Source organism: Monodelphis domestica, chromosome 1 (assembly GCF_027887165.1).
Source record: "Monodelphis domestica isolate mMonDom1 chromosome 1, mMonDom1.pri, whole genome shotgun sequence".
Lineage (NCBI taxonomy): Eukaryota > Metazoa > Chordata > Mammalia > Didelphimorphia > Didelphidae > Monodelphis > Monodelphis domestica.
In genome coordinates this window covers 501,127,204-501,145,243 of record NC_077227.1, presented here as the reverse complement: position 1 = coordinate 501,145,243, position 18,040 = coordinate 501,127,204, and the positions used below count along the sequence as shown (strand labels likewise).

Below are 18,040 nucleotides of genomic sequence, written 5' to 3'. Positions count from 1 at the left end.
CCACTGTCACTTGTAAATAATTTTTCCCTTTGTAAAGATATTTTATCAATTACATGTAATAGCAAATTACTACATAAGTTTTCTGAAGTTATATGATCCAAATTATCTCCCTCCCTTTCATTCCTCCCCCTCCTGGAGCTGGCAAGCAATTAGATCTGGGTTGTACATATATTATCATGCAAAACTCATTTCCATATTGTTCATTTTTGTAAGAGAATAATCATATAAAACCAACCCCCCAAAATAAAAGTCCAAATAAACTACAGTGAAAAATAGTATACTTTGATCTGTATTCCTACTCCAACAACTCTTTCTCTGGTAATGAATAGCATTCTTTGTCATGAGTCCCTCAGAACTGTCTTGGATCATTGTATTGTTGAGACTAGCTGAGACTAGCGAAGTCTTTCACAACTGATAGATCCTCAATATTGCATTACTGTTACTGTGTATAACGTTTCCCTGGTTCTGCTTATTTCATTCTGCATCAGTTCATGTGGGTCTTTCCAGCTCTTTCTGAAATCATCCTGTTGATTATTAATTACAGCACAATAGTATAGTTGTCTCTCACTATATCACAGTTTACTTATCACAGCTTCACTGTATGATGGGTTTAAAAACTAATTCTATATCATGGAGTTTTCACTATATTGCAGGATTTTGAGGATGAATACCTTATTGTACACAATGGAAATGCAGTACACCACTACTGTTTGTGCAAGTTTGTCAATGTGAGATTGTACATACACACTATTGGCTGATGGAATGAAATGCGACCAAGGGCAACACTGTGTTCTGTATCTTGGGTGCTGATTGGCTCAGTGATTGTAGCATAGGTCTGTTTGCTCTCTCTCATTGTGCCCATATGTTTAGCATCTGTCCTTGTCCACTTCACATTGATGTCTGATCACTGCATGTAGTGTTGCTCTGTGGGGGCGTGTTTTTGTGAAGTTTTCATAAAGGTTTGAATTTATTTCAAGCCCCATGACACCCAAATATTCTGTACCTTCTAAGGCTTCTGGCAGTGAAACCAAGCACCAGAGGAAGATGCTTACCATCAAGGAATAGTAAAATAAATATAATGCCTCTACTTAGCAGATTTTCACTTATCGCAGGAGTCTCTGGAATGTAACTCCTGTAATAGATGAAGGATCATTGTATTCCATCACCAATATATACCATTAGTTGTTCAGCTATAATTTTTTTGTAAATAGTCATTTATAGAGCTTATCATATTTCTGATAAATTATTTATTGCTCATTGTATTCTCCCAAAATCTTTTCCCTTCATGCAACATTCCAGGATTGAGAATATAAAATTCCATCCCACTTATTTGAATCCTGAATCCATCTGCATGACCAATTCCCTAGCCTCAGCAAAAATATGAGTAATCTCATTAACGCTACTTCTTCTGACATTCATTTCAATCATTTGAGAAATATTTTTAGACTGATCTCTAAAAATGTGTGTAAAGGGGCACCTAGATGGCTCACTGGATAGAGAGCCAGGTCTAGAAAGGGGAAGTCTTGGGTTCAAATTTGGTTTCAAACATTTCCTAGCTCTGTGACCCTAGGCAAGTCACTTAACCCAATTGCCTAGCCCTTACTTCTCTTCTGTCTTGGAACTAATACTTACTATGGATTCTAAGACAGAAGGTAAGGGTTTAAAAAAAAATAAAGAAATAAAATGTATGTAAAGATGTCAGTATAAAATAATGAGACTGATTCCAAGTCACCAACTTGTACAAATCCCCCTAGACACCATTCTAGTGCACAGAGAAATATATTCTTCTTTCCCCAATCAGTTGATTTCTTTTGGGAAACATCTAAGACCTGCATGGGCGACCTGTAACAGTTAATCAAACACCATTTAATAAGCATATCTTATGCATCAAGCACTACTAGACTCTGGATCTTGATAATAACCAAATAGTTCCTCACTTTGAGGAGTTTATTCTAGTGGATAATGGAAGAGATGTATTCACAAATAAGTAGATACAGCATACATGCAAATAAAAACAATACAAAACATAACAGAATCAGAATTTTAGAGCTGGACCAGTTCTCAGGAAATTGAAACTATTTTTTATTATTTTAAGAGACATGTTTTAATTCTCTAAGGCTCTGAAGAATATGTAAGTTGAACTCTATATGGCTTAATGAGGCTAAGGAATTGTAAACACGTATGAATAATCCTCATGAATATAACTTTGACCCACTCTTACACTACATATTTTGGATTCTAGAATTGAAGGACTCCCTAGAAATTATCTAGTATAAGTCCCACAATTTATAGAAGAGGAAACTGAGCTTTTCAGAGAGGGAGTGGCTTGCCCTAGGTCTCAGACAGAGCCTGTTAGTGACACATGGTGGAACTTGAAGTCCTCTTGCTTATTGGTTTTTTTTTTCCCCATTAAATGTCTTTCCATAAAATGTCTTTTCAACTTATTGCACTTTTTGAGGCAGAGGAGGACTCAAAACCAATTAGATTAACCTAGAAGAAAATCATTATGTACTACTTCTTGAGAGGTTGGGCATATCTGTAAGATGGAGATAATAAAATTCAAGGGCATTGTTCATACTGCTCAAATGAGTTGGGATCACCCACCAACTCCAACTTTTCTGGTAAGATGGACCACTGCAGAGATTTTTCATCGGCTCTACCGTTTTGTCCAAAAGTTCTCTGGTCCTTGCTGGCCTTGCCATCTACCTGGATTCTGAGCCCTCAGGATTTCTAGGTCTTTTCCTTGCATAGTTTCATTATTTTATATATATATTATTTCTCCTAATTAGAGTATGAGCTCCTTGAGAGCAGAGATTATTTTTTTTCTCTAATTTATGTCCCTAGAAAATTTAGCATAGTGCTTAGCACTTAGTAAACATTTCATAAATGCTTTAAAGTAGTTATTTGTTATATTACTTATTTCATAAGACTTGTTGTGAAGAAAGTACTTTGTAAACTTAAAATGCTAAAAGGAAGGTGAATTATTTTTATCATTGCTAACGCTAATAAAGGAGAAGAAAAAAGAGTTGAGCATAATTTATTTAACTAGCTGGGTACTCTTTTTGGGAGGGTTGATTGATAATGGAGCTACCACTTTTCCAGGAATGAAAATTCCCATTTGTTTAGCACTCCTTCTCTAAGGTTTAGAAAATCCTTTCTCCTGACACTCCAGTGAGGTGAGTAGCACAAATCTTATGATTCCCAGTTTCACTGAAGAGGAGAGTGGGGCTCCCAAGTAATTAATTAATGCACTGTTACATAGCTGGGAAATCTGGGATCCAGGATTCACATACTTCTGACTTCATGTCTGGGCCTTTTTCCACTATGCCTCACTGCTTTAAAATAAACAGCCCCCCAAAGTGAGATGCCTACTTTATTCAGAAACTTAACAGGGTTTTGCCCTGTGATAGATTTCTAGTTATGTTCCTGTAATCAGTTGGCTGCCCCATCACAACAGTCTTTTGTCAGATTATAGCTGAGGTTTTAGGTTGTTTGGGGGCATTTTCAATATCAGTTTCAGAGACACCCACCACGTGCAAATTAATACAGGATTCCTTGTTTGGGCCTTTCTTCATTGAAAAACCAAAACCTAACAAAAACTGCATTCACAGTGTCAGTGCCTGGGCTCAATTGTCAACCTTGCGTATGTCCAGCTGCGGTCCACATAAGCTGTGCCTGCACCAATATTCTGAAGTGTTTCCCCCAGCCCCCATTAATAAATGGGGTGTAAATGCCCGTTGATGGCATTGTGCTGAGTCCTGAAAGCTGTAACCATTCTGTGACTATTCCACATGGACCCCTTCCTTAAAGAGTTTTCATTCACTCCCTGATTGTCAAGCTGGGAGCATTTTAATTTTCCGATTGCTCTCTGACTTGCTTTAAGTTTTGCAAGCTGTACATTTATTTTATTGTGTTCCTCCCTCCCTTTTCTAGATCATCACTTTGTCAAGCTATGAAGATTTACATTTAAATGTAGAAGTGGACTGTCCACAGAAGAGTCTTTGAGGCTATTAGCAATGAAGGATAATCAATTGGAAATGGTTCCCTGCAGGGCAATTTCCAAGCAAAGTCATCCCCAAAAACCAATTTTGCTGGCAGCTTTCTGAGATCATGAACATCACTATCCAATTAGAAGTTATATCCGTTGCTGATCTACATGATTTACAATGCAGGCAGCATTTAATATTGCTTACACAAATTGATGTGAGTGATAAATTCATCATATGTTGGAGGTTAAAAAAATGGAGATTTTCCAATATTTTCCCTTATTACACTAATAGCAGCTCTGGGCTTGAGGAACTCAAGTAGCAAATTTTCATCATAAATACAATGAAGACAAAATCATCTTTCAGTTTTGTTACTCATCTTTTGCTAAAATATTATGTTAAGTACCACTTGGAATTTTGAAAATGTAGGCTGTGTAGGGATCTTTCTTCAATATTTCTGTCCAGTAAGTTGTTTGTGTCTAAAAATAACTAACATGATTAAACTTGTAATAGGAGTGTTGGGTCTTAAATTTACAATAGTGTTTTGGAATAATTAAAAAAAGATAAATCTTATGATGTTATCTTGTTTTTATTACATGTAATAAAATTTAACTCTCTTTTCATTTGTAAAAATGTATGTTTCCTCAAAATAGCATCCTGGCTTATTTCTCCAGAAATGATAAGATGTTTTGTGCTACTCTTTCTTATGATAAAAGGATAGGAATGGAAAGCAAGCTGTAGAAGCAGACAGCTTGACTCAAACCTAGTGACACACTAAGGCTGAGGAGGGGAAAAAATTGCAAAAATGAGGTTTGCTACTGCCAGGACCATTGTACTAATTGAATAAGCTCCTATTTCACCCCGAAGTTATAATCCCCAAGGAATAACAAAGAAAACACATAAAGTCAGTCAATTCAACATAGTTCTTACAGACACACATTTGGAATGCTGGGGGGCTTGGGCAGTTCTTAAACTGAAACAAACATTAAGGCAATTAAAAAAATTTGCATTCTTAAATACTTTGGGGAAGTTAACAAAAGGGAAGACATAAAAATATCACAAAAGCCAGGTTGCACTGGAGAACAGAGCAATTGATCCTTCCTGTACTCCCACTCTTAGCCTCTTGTGCAATTTAAAATAACAGTCATATTTTGATAGAATATAAAGTTTGTAAAGGGTTTTACTAATTCCATCCATACTTGGCTTTTCCTTAATTGAATGAGGGCACCACATTTAATAATGAGCCAGAATGGCCATTCAAGCCATTTTGTGTATGGAATCAAATTATAGCCTGGTAGAACTAGGTGGAAATTATAGGGAATGTGGTTTAGGTTTGCTTTAAACTATCTACTTGTTGCTGAAAACATGATGTCAGGGAAGAAGAGGACTAAGATTTCTCAAAATTTGCCAAATGAATTACAGAATTTTAACTGTAAACCAAGAAATTCAGAAGATGTTTGCAAAAAAAAAATTAAGATTACTCTATTACAAAAATGAATACTATGGAAACAGGCATGATCTTATAAGACCAAAACCCCAAATCACATACCCAAATAAACAAGTGATAAATCGGGAGTTTTCATGTGATAAATACACGTAGAACCCAGTGGAATTGCTTGTCACCTCCAGGAGAAGGGAGAGAAGAGGGGAGGGAGACAACACGAATCGTGTAACTTTGGAAAACCTAAGTGTACATTTGATATTGGAATAAAATAAGAATAAAAAAGAAAGTAGGCCCTTCATTGTATTTCTGAGGTGGGAAAAGTCCCAGATTCTGTTAAACCTTTTTGTACAGATAGAAGGTCAGCAAAGGAGTGTTTCAGGTCACTTAATTTTAGACACTTGTGTAACCCTCGCCTCACAACTGATCAATTTTAGTGAACCAAAATGATGGGGGTGGGGGAAGCTTTCATATTTTAGACATATGTGGCCAAGGTTCTTTGTATTTCCACTGTATAATTAGGAAACTCATTATTCAAACACTTCCTATGTTCATAATGCTACTGTCAGTAATTTTTCAGGAGATAAAAGCTAGGTTTGTAATTAAATACCATGTTTCATAAGTCCTTCTGCATGTCTAGTGTCTAGAATAAAGGCTGAGAAAGAAATGGATATGTGGGAGAAAAAAGCTTTCCCTCCAAAGCCTTTTAATTCACATTGATATCTGAGACATTATTTCCTCGAGGTTTCTGTAGAAACCATTGTCTTATTATGCCAAAGGGTCAAATGGATAATTGATAGAGGGAAAACCAGTTGTGTTTAGACTCTCCCTTCAAAATCCAAATATGTGTAAATATGCTCAAAATGAGTTGCATCTGGAGGGAATGAAGTTTTCTCAAATTTAAAAGGAATAATCTATCGAAATCTCCCAAGGAAAAACCTGGTTTTAATTAGTACCTGCCTTACTAGGTTTTGGTGAGGAAAGAACTTTGTAAATTGTAAATTGCTATATAAATGTGAGCTATGACCAATGATGACGACGATGACTGCTGACTGTGAACATCCAAATTTCAAAAATTTGCCACCGAAATTTCCTAGTGTATTAAACAAGAAAAACGTTTCTTGAGAAGCTCATCTGTTTAAAATTCATAGGGTCAGGGAGGAAGGGAAGGATAGGAATTTGGTCATAATGTATTTACAATCCTTTTTAGTTACTCCCACATGCAGTTGAATCCTGTAATGAAGTACAAAACCTGCACCTGGGACGAGTTGAATACCAATCAGAAAGCTATTTGTGGCCTTTCAGGAAAAATATTCTTTAAAAGAGAGGCCTGGTTTCCATGACACCAGTTAAAATCATTTGATAATTTTACTTTGTGTGTGTGTGTGTGTGTGTGTGTGTGTGTGTGTGTGTGTGTGTGTGTGTGTGTGTGTGTGTGGTTTTTTAATATCTCAAATCAATTCCCCTCTGGCTGGGACATAATTGGGCTGAGAAACTTGGTCCTAAAAGGGAGATTCACAGGTTAGATAAAAAACTAAAACAACATACCTTCCATCTTAGAATCAATCCTGTGTATTGGTTCCAAGGCAGAAGAGCAGTAAGGGCTAGGCAATGGGGGCCAATTGATTTGCCTAGGGTCACACAGCTGAGGTCATATTTGAATCCAGGACCTCCTCTAAGGTCTGCCTCTCAATCCATTGAGCTAATCAGCTACCCCCATTCCGGGTTTTCTAGGCAAAGATAGTGGAATAGTTTGCCATTTTCTTCTCCAGTTTATTTTACAGATGAGGAAACTGAGGTGAACAGGATTAAGTGGCTTGCCCAGGGTCATGAAGCTAGTTAGTGTATGAGACTGGATTTGAATTCAGGAAGAGGAAGTCTTCCTGACTCCAGGCAGACTGCTCTCTCTGTCCATTGTACCACTCTGCTGCCCCTGAAATGGAAGAGCATGTATAAAACACTTTGCAGATTTTAAGTGCTATTTAAATAGGGGTTGACTGTTGTGTCTGGAATTTTTAATTTGAGTTAATTTGAAGAGAGCCAGGTCAGTCCCCCAATGCCTTATATCTCGCTATTCCTAAAAGCCAAACTGGACTACCAGCTGTTCCATGACTAGGACTTGTTTGTAGCTTTCTTTCTGCCTTCAAGACTTTTGCCCGAAGAATGCCCCTTGCCTGGAGTGTTGGCAGTATTCAGCTAAATTCACCATCTGGTTTTGGCGGTGCATTCCTGTCATCCCTGCTGCCGGGGAGAATGAGGCTGGCGGATTGCTTGCATTCTGAACTGTGGTGGGCTAAGCCCAGAACGTGTCCATACAGAGTGCAGGATCAATCTGGTGATCTCCAGGGGGCAGGTGGCCACCAAGTTGCCTAAAGATAGGTGAATCTGGCAAGACAGAAAATAGAATATGTCAAAGCTGCCATAATGGCTAGCGGTGGGACTGGCCCGTGAGTAGCTCCTGAACTTCTTACCTGGACATTATAGGAAGTCTCAGTCTTTTAAAAAATCAATTCAATAAACATTTATGAAGAGCCTCCTTTGAGCTAGGCATTGTCCTAAGTATAGAAGATACAAAGACAAAAATGAAAAACAATGCCTTTTCTCAAGAGGTTCACATTCTAAAAACATGAATAAAGGTTTGTTGTTGATGTTGTCTCATAACATGTCATGATTCTTTCTTTCTTTCTTTCTTTCTTTCTTTCTTTCTTTCTTCCTTCCTTCCTTCCTTCCTTCCTTCCTTCCTTCCTTCCTTCCTTCCTTCCTTCCTTCCTTCCTTCCTTCCTTTCTTTCTTTCTTTCTTTCTTTCTTTCTTTCTTTCTTTCTTTCTTTCTTTCTTTCTTTCTTTCTTTCTTTCTTTCTTTCTTTCTTTCTTTCTTTCTTTCTTTCTTTCTTTCTTTCTTTCTTTCTTTCTTTCTTTCTTTCTTTCTTTCTTTCTTTCTTTCTTTCTTTCTTTCTTTCTTTCTCTCTCCCTTACCTTCCATCTTGGAGTCAATACTGTGTATTGGCTCCAAGGCAGAAGAGTGGTAAGGGCTAGGCAATGGGGGTCAAGTGATTTGCCCAGGGTCACACAGCTAGGAAGTGTCTGAGGCCAGATTTGAACCTCCCATATCTGAGCCTGGCTTCCTATCCATTGAGCCACCCAGCTGCCCGCCATGATCATTTCTGCCTGCAGAAATTCTACCCAACCCTCCAGGTCTAGCTTAGGCTAACAACCACCTCTGCCATTAAGTTACTTCCAGTCATCTCCAAGGAGACATGATCTCTTTCTCCTCTGGGCACTTTCTCTGAACAATTTATTTAGTGTACTCTAAGTCATTGCTTTATATTCTAACAATCTTTTTATGCCTTAGGATGATAGCGTGTTCCCTATGTGTTCTTTTAAGTTTATTAATGCCAGTGTATCATCCTTATTCATATCCCTCATTGCACCTTTCACTAGATTCTTATTAATTCAATTCAATTGATATTTATTGTGTTAAATGTATATAGTGTGGGGTCCTTTGGAAGATATAAAATTTAGATAAGACAAGATATCTCTCCTTATGGAGTTCACAGCTTAGTAATGGGAAAAGATGACAAACACAAATAAGTGTAATATATAATATTGGATGATCAGTGTACCAAGGAGGTGCAGAACATCATATTCTATGTAGGATCTGAGGGAGATAGTCATTAAGAGTCAGAAGAGGGGGCAAATAGATGATTCAGTGGAGAGAGTACCAGGCCAAGAGCTGGGAAGACCTGGATTCAAATCTGGCCACAGATATTTCCTAGCTATGTGACCCTGGGCAAGTCACTTAACCTCATTTGCCTGGCCCTTACTACTCTTCTTCCTTGGAGCCAATAAATAGTATTGATTCTAAGATAGAAAGTAAGAGTTTTAAAAAAAGAATCAGATGGGATCAGGGAAAGTTTTTCTTCTAGAATTGTGTTATAAATATTTAATGATAGAAACAATGGATCAAACAGTTATCAAGCATCTATTATTGTTGTTCAGTTTTGTCAGTCTCTGTGACCTGGTGGATCATACAGTCCACGGGATTTTTCTTGGCAAAGATATTAGAATGGTTTGCCATTTCCTTTTCCAGGGGATTAAGGCAAACAGGATCACACAGCTAGCAAATGTCTGAGGCCAGATTTAAACTTCAGTCTTCTTGACTTTAAGCCTAGAGCTTTCTCCACTGAGCCATCTAGCTGTCTGAAACATCTACTAGGCATCTACTATATGTCAGGAACTGTGGACACTAAGTCTGCAGACACTAAGAAAAAAGTTTGAGATGATTAAGAGGCAGTTGGTGATCTGTTGTTTAATTTATTTCAGTTGTATCTGACCCTTTTGCAACCCATTTGAGGTTTTCTTGGCAAAGATACTGGAGTCATTTGCCATTTTCTCCAACTCATTTTACAGATTAGGAAACTGAGGCAAACAAAGTTAAGTGACTTATCCAGAGTTACATGGCCAGGAAGTGTCTAAGGCCAGATTTGAACTCAGGAAGATGAGTCTTTCTGATTGGAAGCTCAGTGCTCTAACCATTGTACAACCTAGCAGCAGTTGATGATATAAGACTGGAATTTAGGGGAATGGTTAGGGATGGATACATCAATCTGAGAATTATCCTCATAGAAATGATAATTGAACCCAGAGGCTTGAATGAGACTCTATAGAGGAAAAACAGGAGATCAATAACAGAACCTTGGGGGAAACCCACAGTTAGTACATATGACCTGGAGAAAGATTTAACAAAAGAGACTGAGAAGGAGCAGTTAGACAGGTATGAAAAGAACAGAGAGTTAAGAGCCAGTGTTAAAAGTTCCACAGAAGTAAAAAAGGATGAAGATTGAGAAAAGGCCATTCGAACTGTCCATGAAGAGATCTTTGGTAACTTTGAGGAGAGTGGCTTCAGTTGAATGATGAGATTAGATGCCAGATTACAGGATAAAGAATAAGAAAAGGGGGAGTGGGAGGCGTTAGGCACAGGCTTTATCAAGAGCTAGATATATTTATATGAATGATGTATCATATTAGTTAGAGGGAATAACTAGATCAAATGAGAATTTTTTTCAGGATGGGAGAGATATGAGCTCATTTATAGACAGAAAAAGCCAATAGATAAGGAGATATTGAAAATTAGAGTGAGTAGGGATGGTAGAGGGTACAGTCTGTTGGAGAAAAAGGATACAATGGATAGAATTGAGAGTACATATATAGAGAGAGGTTTGCCTTGTCAAAGAGAAGGGCTATTTTTTTTAAATTTTATAATATTTTATTTGATCATTCCAAGCATTATTCATTAAAGACAAAGATCATTTTCTTTTCCTCCCCCCCACCCCAATAGCCATTCCACTGGGTATCACATGTGTTCTTGATTCGAACCCATTGTCATGTTAGTATTTGCATTAGAGTGTTTGTTTAGAGTCTCTCCTCTGTCATGTCCCCTCAACCGCTGTAGTCAGGCAGTTGCTTTTCCTCGGTGTTTCTACTCCCACAGTTTGTCCTCTGCTTATGAATAGTGTTTTTTCTCCTAGATCCCTGCAGATTGTTCAGGGACATTACACTGCTACTAATGGAGAAGTCCATTACGTTCGATTATACCACAGTGTATTAGTCTCTGTGTACAATGTTCTCCTGGTTCTGCTCCTCTCACTCTGCATCACTTCCTGGAGGTTGTTCCAGTCTCCATGGAATTCCTCCACTTTATTATTCCTTTGAGCACAATAGTATGCCATCACCAACAGATACCACAATTTGTTCAGCCATTCCCCAACTGATGGGCATCCCATCGTTTTCCAATTCTTGGCCACCACAAAGAGTGCAGATATGAATATTCTTGTACATGTCTTTTTCTCCATTATCTCTTTGGGGTACAGACCCAGCAGTGCTATAGCTGGATCAAAGGGCAGACAGTCTTTTATTGCCCTTTGGGCATAGTTCCAACTTGCCCTCCAGAATGGTTGGATCAGTTCACAACTCCACCAGCAATGAATTAATGTCGAGAAGGGCTATTTTTTCACGTGAGGGAAGAGTTAGTGGCAGAAGGCATCCAAATGATGTGAGATGAAGAGGAAGAAAGAAGCTAGAACTCTTGGTTTAGGACTTCAAATTTTTCTTTGAAGTATGAGACAACTGACAATTAAGAAGGCAGGAACAGAGTTATATGAGAGGCTTGAGAAGGGATGAAAAGGTTTGGAATACCTGCTGTGGTGAGTGGGAATACAAATCAATCAAGGAGGTATAAAAGGATTGCCTTGCTATGGCAAGGGCCCATTGGAGAGCATGTAACAAATTTGTAGGGGAACTAGTGAGCACAATTTTGTGATTTCTCCAGCTCAGTTCAGCAGTACCTGAATTGGAAAGAAGATAGATTATGGGTGTAATACTAGGTTGGGTTTGGCAGGGTATGATTACTGATAGGCTAAAGGGATGAGAGATTTGAGCAAAAGGCAAAGAGTTAAACTGATTTATTAATGGATTGAGGTAGGGAAGGTAAGAGGGTGTAACCAATTCAGTGGTGATGATCTAGGAACCTGAAAGGTGGAGAGGCTAGAATTTTTTATGAGGATAAAGGATTAATGACTACAAGACAGAAAACTTGAAAGATAAAATATAATGATAGGATAAAAGAATTTCAGAGTTTTTGAACATGGAAGAATACATCTTGGTGAGGGTAAGACCAAGGATATGACAATTTCTATGTGCAATGAAATCATAGGATGGAGTGGGAGGTTGAAGACAATTTATTCCAATAACCATGAAGGTGGCTGAAGCAGGCACTGTGGAGGGTCAGAGGTGTTGAGGGAGCATGGAGAGACATTGAAGATGCCATGGTCATCCACTGCATCCCAGGCCATCAATCTATGAGACTGAAGAAGGGAGGGTAGAGTACTTGTAGGAATATCAATATATATATTTTGAAGTTCTGTAGTATGAGTGCAGGAATTGGGGTTGAGAGAAGACTGTGAGCCAGGCACAGTGAAATCATTAAGGAAAGGAGATTGTCTTGGAGACTTGTATATAACAGTTACCAGTATCTTAACTAGGTGATAAAGTTGAACCAAATGGATCTGAGAGGATACTCCTGAGTGATAATAGTAGATGAAGAGTCCGGAAGTAGCAATGGGGACCAAGAAATATTCTGATTCATCCCAAGACCAGTTAGCAAGAAGAAGACCTTGCCAGCTCTGAGGGATGGAGTAGGAGTGTCTTTCTAAATTCTATAAAACTAATGAGTCCCCACTGGTATCTTTCCTTCCAAGATTATAGTTAAAATTCACTAAAAAAAAAAAAGAAATTAATTTAAACAAGACAGTTTTAAAGTAGCTTTTAGAAGGGAGTATTTTAAAAGGCAGTAGCGTTGGAATTAAACATCCTATCAAAAGTCTGTGATGCATTCTCTCACCATTATAAACAGAGTACAGAAGAAAGCAGGCTCAAGCTGAGAATACACATGAAAAAGGGGTAATTCATAGATCCTGGCTGCTTTCAGTCCTTCCCTCAAGAAGTTCCCCTTAGGCATGGTGTAGCTCCTTTGCTAGGTACTTCCAGGAGCTATACATCTATATTCAGGTTTTCCTTTAATCCCAGTACAAATAATGCCTTCTTCTGATCTGGATATGTGGCCAGGATACAGGACACAGATGGTAAGTTGAGAAGTAACAAATCCTTCAGACCTTTCAAAGTTCATAAAATTGTCTTCCAGCCACAAGATTATAGAGGAGACCTAGACAAGGCCTTTCCTTCCTTTCAAATGGTTCTCCTCATACACTTGCTCTAATCTCTGTAATAACAGCAATCTCTGTAATAATGTAATAATAATAGACAATTCCTTTCAAGTCCTTAAGTTTTAATTATTTATCATTCTGTTTGACTTGTTCAGGTCTGAGTGAGACACATTGAGTACTCCTAGCTTCAAATTTCCTCCTAGCATAGTTCCCTATCATTCTGTGTTCCTATGAGTAATTGACAACATACAATTCAACTAAATTTTTTTAAAAATTGAAATTATTTTATTTGACCTATTGTTTTTTATTTATGTATAAGCATCATTAACATTTATTTAGTAAAATACAACTCCATTAATGTATATGCCATTATAAAACTTGGGTTTTATGGGTGTCTGAAATAGATCAATTCAATTTACATTAATCATTTGGCACTCAAACTTTATGTACTGCACCTATCTTCTTGAACATATTAATAATGAGTACCAAAATACCACTGTAGTTGCTTTTTAAAATATATTCAGAGTTGAAAGACATTTACTTCTTTTGAGTCCCACTTAGGGATAGGAGATGTCAATTATACATATACATTTTTTCACATAAATTTTTTTTCAAGTAATTAAGTTTTAACTATTCATCATTCTGTTAGATTTGTTTAAGTCTGAGTGAGACACATTGAGTTCTTCCAGCTTTGAATACCCTCTCAGCTTAGTCCCTATAATTCCTTGTTCCTATAAGTAATTGACAACATACAATTCAATTCAACAAACATTTCTCAAGACCCACTAATATGCTGAGCACTGGGGATACAAAGAACAAAATAAAACAAACCCTGCTATAACATAGCTTATGTTCTACTGGGTTTAAGAGAAACCATATATTTAAAAAAATGGCAAATGTTATTATGTAAAGCAGGGCAAATTTGATGTTTTAGAGATTACCATTAGGGCACAGCCAAGGTTCTTTAGTCTAGTCAAAATATTATTTCTGTATAACATCATTCCAGTTTGAATGTTTTTTTTTTTGCCTTTAGTCTAAATGATTGAAACTAAAGCCCAAGATTGGAAGACCGATATTTGTTCTCATGTTGTTAACTATCAAGGCATTTCTGTTAAGTGGCAGTGGATGATCTAGTTGATTTACTCGATTATGCCACTCTTGCAAATTGTCTGTTATTTAAAAGAGGACCAATGATATTGTGGGGTGATATCTTGATTTATGAATGAATTGGATTTATGTGAAGTACATTTGAACAGTCAGCCTCATGATCCAGGAATGGCCTCCAGAACACCGGAGAAGAACTTGGGGTGAAGACCAAGACCCCTGAGGCAGGTACTGATAAGATCAGACCTGATATGATATTGCCTGGGAAGACTGTGGAGCAAAAAGGCCAGGGGCAGGTTGCCTAGACCCAAATTTGATGCCATACAGAGTAAAATTTATGTTATATGATACTTTGAAGGCTATATCATTGTTTACTTATTTTGACATAGCTGCATAAGCCAAGTTAAGCACATCATGGAGAATTGATACTCAGTTCCCTTTTGAGTGTTTTTCTACGCATAAAGGGATAATAATGATGTGGTCTGACATTTACATGTATATACGTATATACATAAATATACCCATATATGTTGTTGATATTCAGTTGTGTCTGACTCTTCATGACCCAATGGACCAAACTGTCTGTAAGATTTTCTTTGCAAAGATATTAGAGAAGTTTGCCATTTCCTTCTCCAGGGGATTAAGGCAAATGGAGGTTAAGTAACTGGTCACACAGCTAGTAAGTGTCTGAGGTTAATAGAACCCACTGATATGGGATTCTCTCCTTATTGGTGGTGATAAATGCCCTGTACCTGCATGATGGGGGTGGGGGGGATGTTGGCAAGAGATGGAGAGAAGAAAGCTCTAATTTTTCCAGTCTCTCTGAATCTTTGAGTCTCTTTAACTCTGCAGTTGTTTTGGATATTTATGGCAGCCAGCTTGGAGAGAAAAGATGGACAATATCAATTCTACTTCCTGCTGAAGGGAAGATGAAACTGGGGAAAATCTACATGACAAGAGCTGGTAGTCTTCATCATGTCCCTGCTCCCCAGTTTGCTACACTGTAGAGACTTTGAGGAACTTCCCCTCTGGTGAGATCTCCAGCTCTCTTTCTTGATTGAACTGAGTTACCTGCTCCCAATGAGAGAGCTCCTTCATTCTGTGTTGTCAAATATATTCTTCTCTCTTTCTCTGATTTCTGTTTTGCTATTGACATGATCTTTGCTGCTTACTTTGTATATTCATTGTGGAATTGGCATCCAATAGGGAAAGGGTCAAGCCTTGGATATAAAGCTTGACTCTTCCTTTCCTTAAGAAACAGCTATCAAACAGCATGAACTGAAACCTCACTTTCCTTAAATGAATAAAATTAATGGGTTAGACTGATATATTCTAGCCAGCTATCCCTCTCTCCGAAGGGAACAGAGTGGTCCAGTTTCTTGCTCCAATCTCTTGCTTCCCCTTGTGGCAGGAGAAGGGTCAGGGTAGACGGTAAAGATGTCTATTCTGTCTCCCTTTGAGTCCTACAATACCACCATGTTACATGTGGATAGCCCTTGCCACATCTATCCATCCATCCATCCATTCATCCGACTGTCTGTCTTTCTTTTATCTATAATTTATAAAGAATTTTGCATGTCAAATCTCATTTAATTCTAGTCATTATTCCCCAAGACAGATATTGATGATCTCCCTTTTATAATTTGCAAGGTTAGATAACTTGTTCATTGTTACATAGTTTAGAATTGCCTGACCCAATTCAAAATTCAGATATTCCAATAACAAGCACTATTAAACAAAACCGCTTCCTACAGGTTGATATAACAGACCATTTTGTTTTACATGCAGACCTTAAGTTCTTTAAGGACTTAACCTCATAAAAAATAGCCATAAATCTGAAACAAGAGAGTGCAAATGATTCCAAACTTTCACTTTCAATTTAGTATCTTTTTTGCAGCATCCTTTTTAAACTTGGTAGTGTTGGCATTCTTTTCACCAAGCCATATCATAATCATTTTGGGCCTTCTGTATGTATGTGCTTAATAGTTTTCATTTTAAAAAATTTCTCTGTTGAGGATTTAAGTAATTATTACCATCATTTACCAATCCTATTCCCTCTCTTCATCCCTTCAGTTCCTCTCTCCTTCTACTTTGCTTAGAGCTCTCCCTATGTGTCTTGCAACAACAGAAAGACAAACAGGTCAAACATCTAAGGAACTTATTCCCCAGTGTTTTATTGGTCATAGACTTCTCCCTAAAGTCCAACATCCTGAAATGTCAAGTTTAATTTCCTTCCTGATGAATGCTTCATAGTTCTCTATTCTCCTTTTCCCAAATCTCATTAATTCAGACCCCTGAGCTGCATTTATTATTAGTTTTAATTTTAAATTTAAAAAATTACTAAGCATTTTATTTCTTTCTCTTTTACCACCACTGCCCTAATGTCAAGATGAGAAAAAGAAATGAAGCAAAATCCTTTTAACAAATATGCATAATCAAGCAAAAAAAAAATTCCCCTATTGGCCATAATGTATGGCTCATTCTTCATCTTGAGTCTATCATCTCTCCATCAAGAAAAGGTTAGCATGTTTCATTCTATGTTTCCTGAAATCCTGGTTAGCCATGTATTGTTCATAATTTTCCCATATGTTCTCTGGAGACATTGTTAGTCAATGCACTGATCAGAGTTCCTAATGTTTCTTAGTTTATAAGTGTTTTTTCTTTACAACATCATTGTCTTATTCTTTCAGTTTTTTAAATTTACAATCATCAATACCTCAGATTCTCTGAAACTGTATTTTTCATATTTTCTTCCAGCACAATAATTTTCTATTACATCTATTTCTTCAGCTATTCCTCTTTAGATTCTAGTTCTTTATTTCCCCTCCCTTCCCCATTTAATCTCCCTTTTGGGATGAGGAATTTTGAATTGCTTGTGGCTATTCCCTCCTTGGTGTTATATTCTCTTTTAAATTCCTCCAAGTCATCCCTTCTTGTTTTCCTGTGATTTTGATATAATTCTTCAACAAACACTGTGTGTGTGTCCAACCCTCTATCTCCATTTCAGATAAAAGTAAGACTCCTCTGATACTCTCTCCCTTTATCTCCTACTCTTTGTATACTCTTCTTTTCACACTCCAATTATAAGAAATAAAAACTCCCAGTTCCCATTTCCTCCTTTCTACCCTACTGTATCCCTCCTTTTCTTCTTCCTTTTCTTTCCCACTTTTCAACCTCAGAACAAAATAAATCTTCCCTCCCCCACACCTGGTACCTCTTTTTTTTTTCTTATTAATTTCCTTCAATACCTTCTGAAAAGGGCAAAGTTCTTATAGGACACCAATTTCTTCTTCTCTTTATCAAAATGTCAGCACTATATCATTATATAGTTCTTTCCCATTGCTCAAGTAACTACTTTTTCTCTGGATTTATGCTGTTTTGTAGAAGGGTTTTAGATTTAGTACTTCTAGGACCTTTCCTTTCCCTTAAAATTTTTTTTTGAAGGGGCAGCTAGGTTGTTCAGTGAATTGAGAGCCAGGCCCAGAGATAGGCGTTCCTAGGTTCAAATCTGGCATCAGATACTTCCTAGCTGTGTAACCCTGGGCAATCCACTTAACCCTCATTGCCTAACCCTTACCACTCTTTTGCTTTGGAACCAATACCCAGTATTGATTCAAGCTGGAAGGTAAGGTGCTTTTTTTTTTTTTAATTCTTTTCTTTGAGATTCAACTTGCCCTTTTGTTACTTCAAATAAGTGTCATTATCTTTTTTTTTCTTCTAGTATATATATATATATATAGTATTCCTTGATAGTTTGGTTGGCATGGCACTGAATAAGTACATTAATTTA

The 18,040-nt window shown here is 37.4% G+C and overlaps 1 pseudogene; it reads left to right on the top strand.

The window, feature by feature from the left end:
• Nucleotides 1–7,800, top strand: part of LOC100618624 (bifunctional phosphoribosylaminoimidazole carboxylase/phosphoribosylaminoimidazole succinocarboxamide synthetase-like) — a 37,551-nt pseudogene extending 29,751 nt beyond the window's left edge.
• Nucleotides 7,801–18,040: the final 10,240 nt, after the last annotated feature.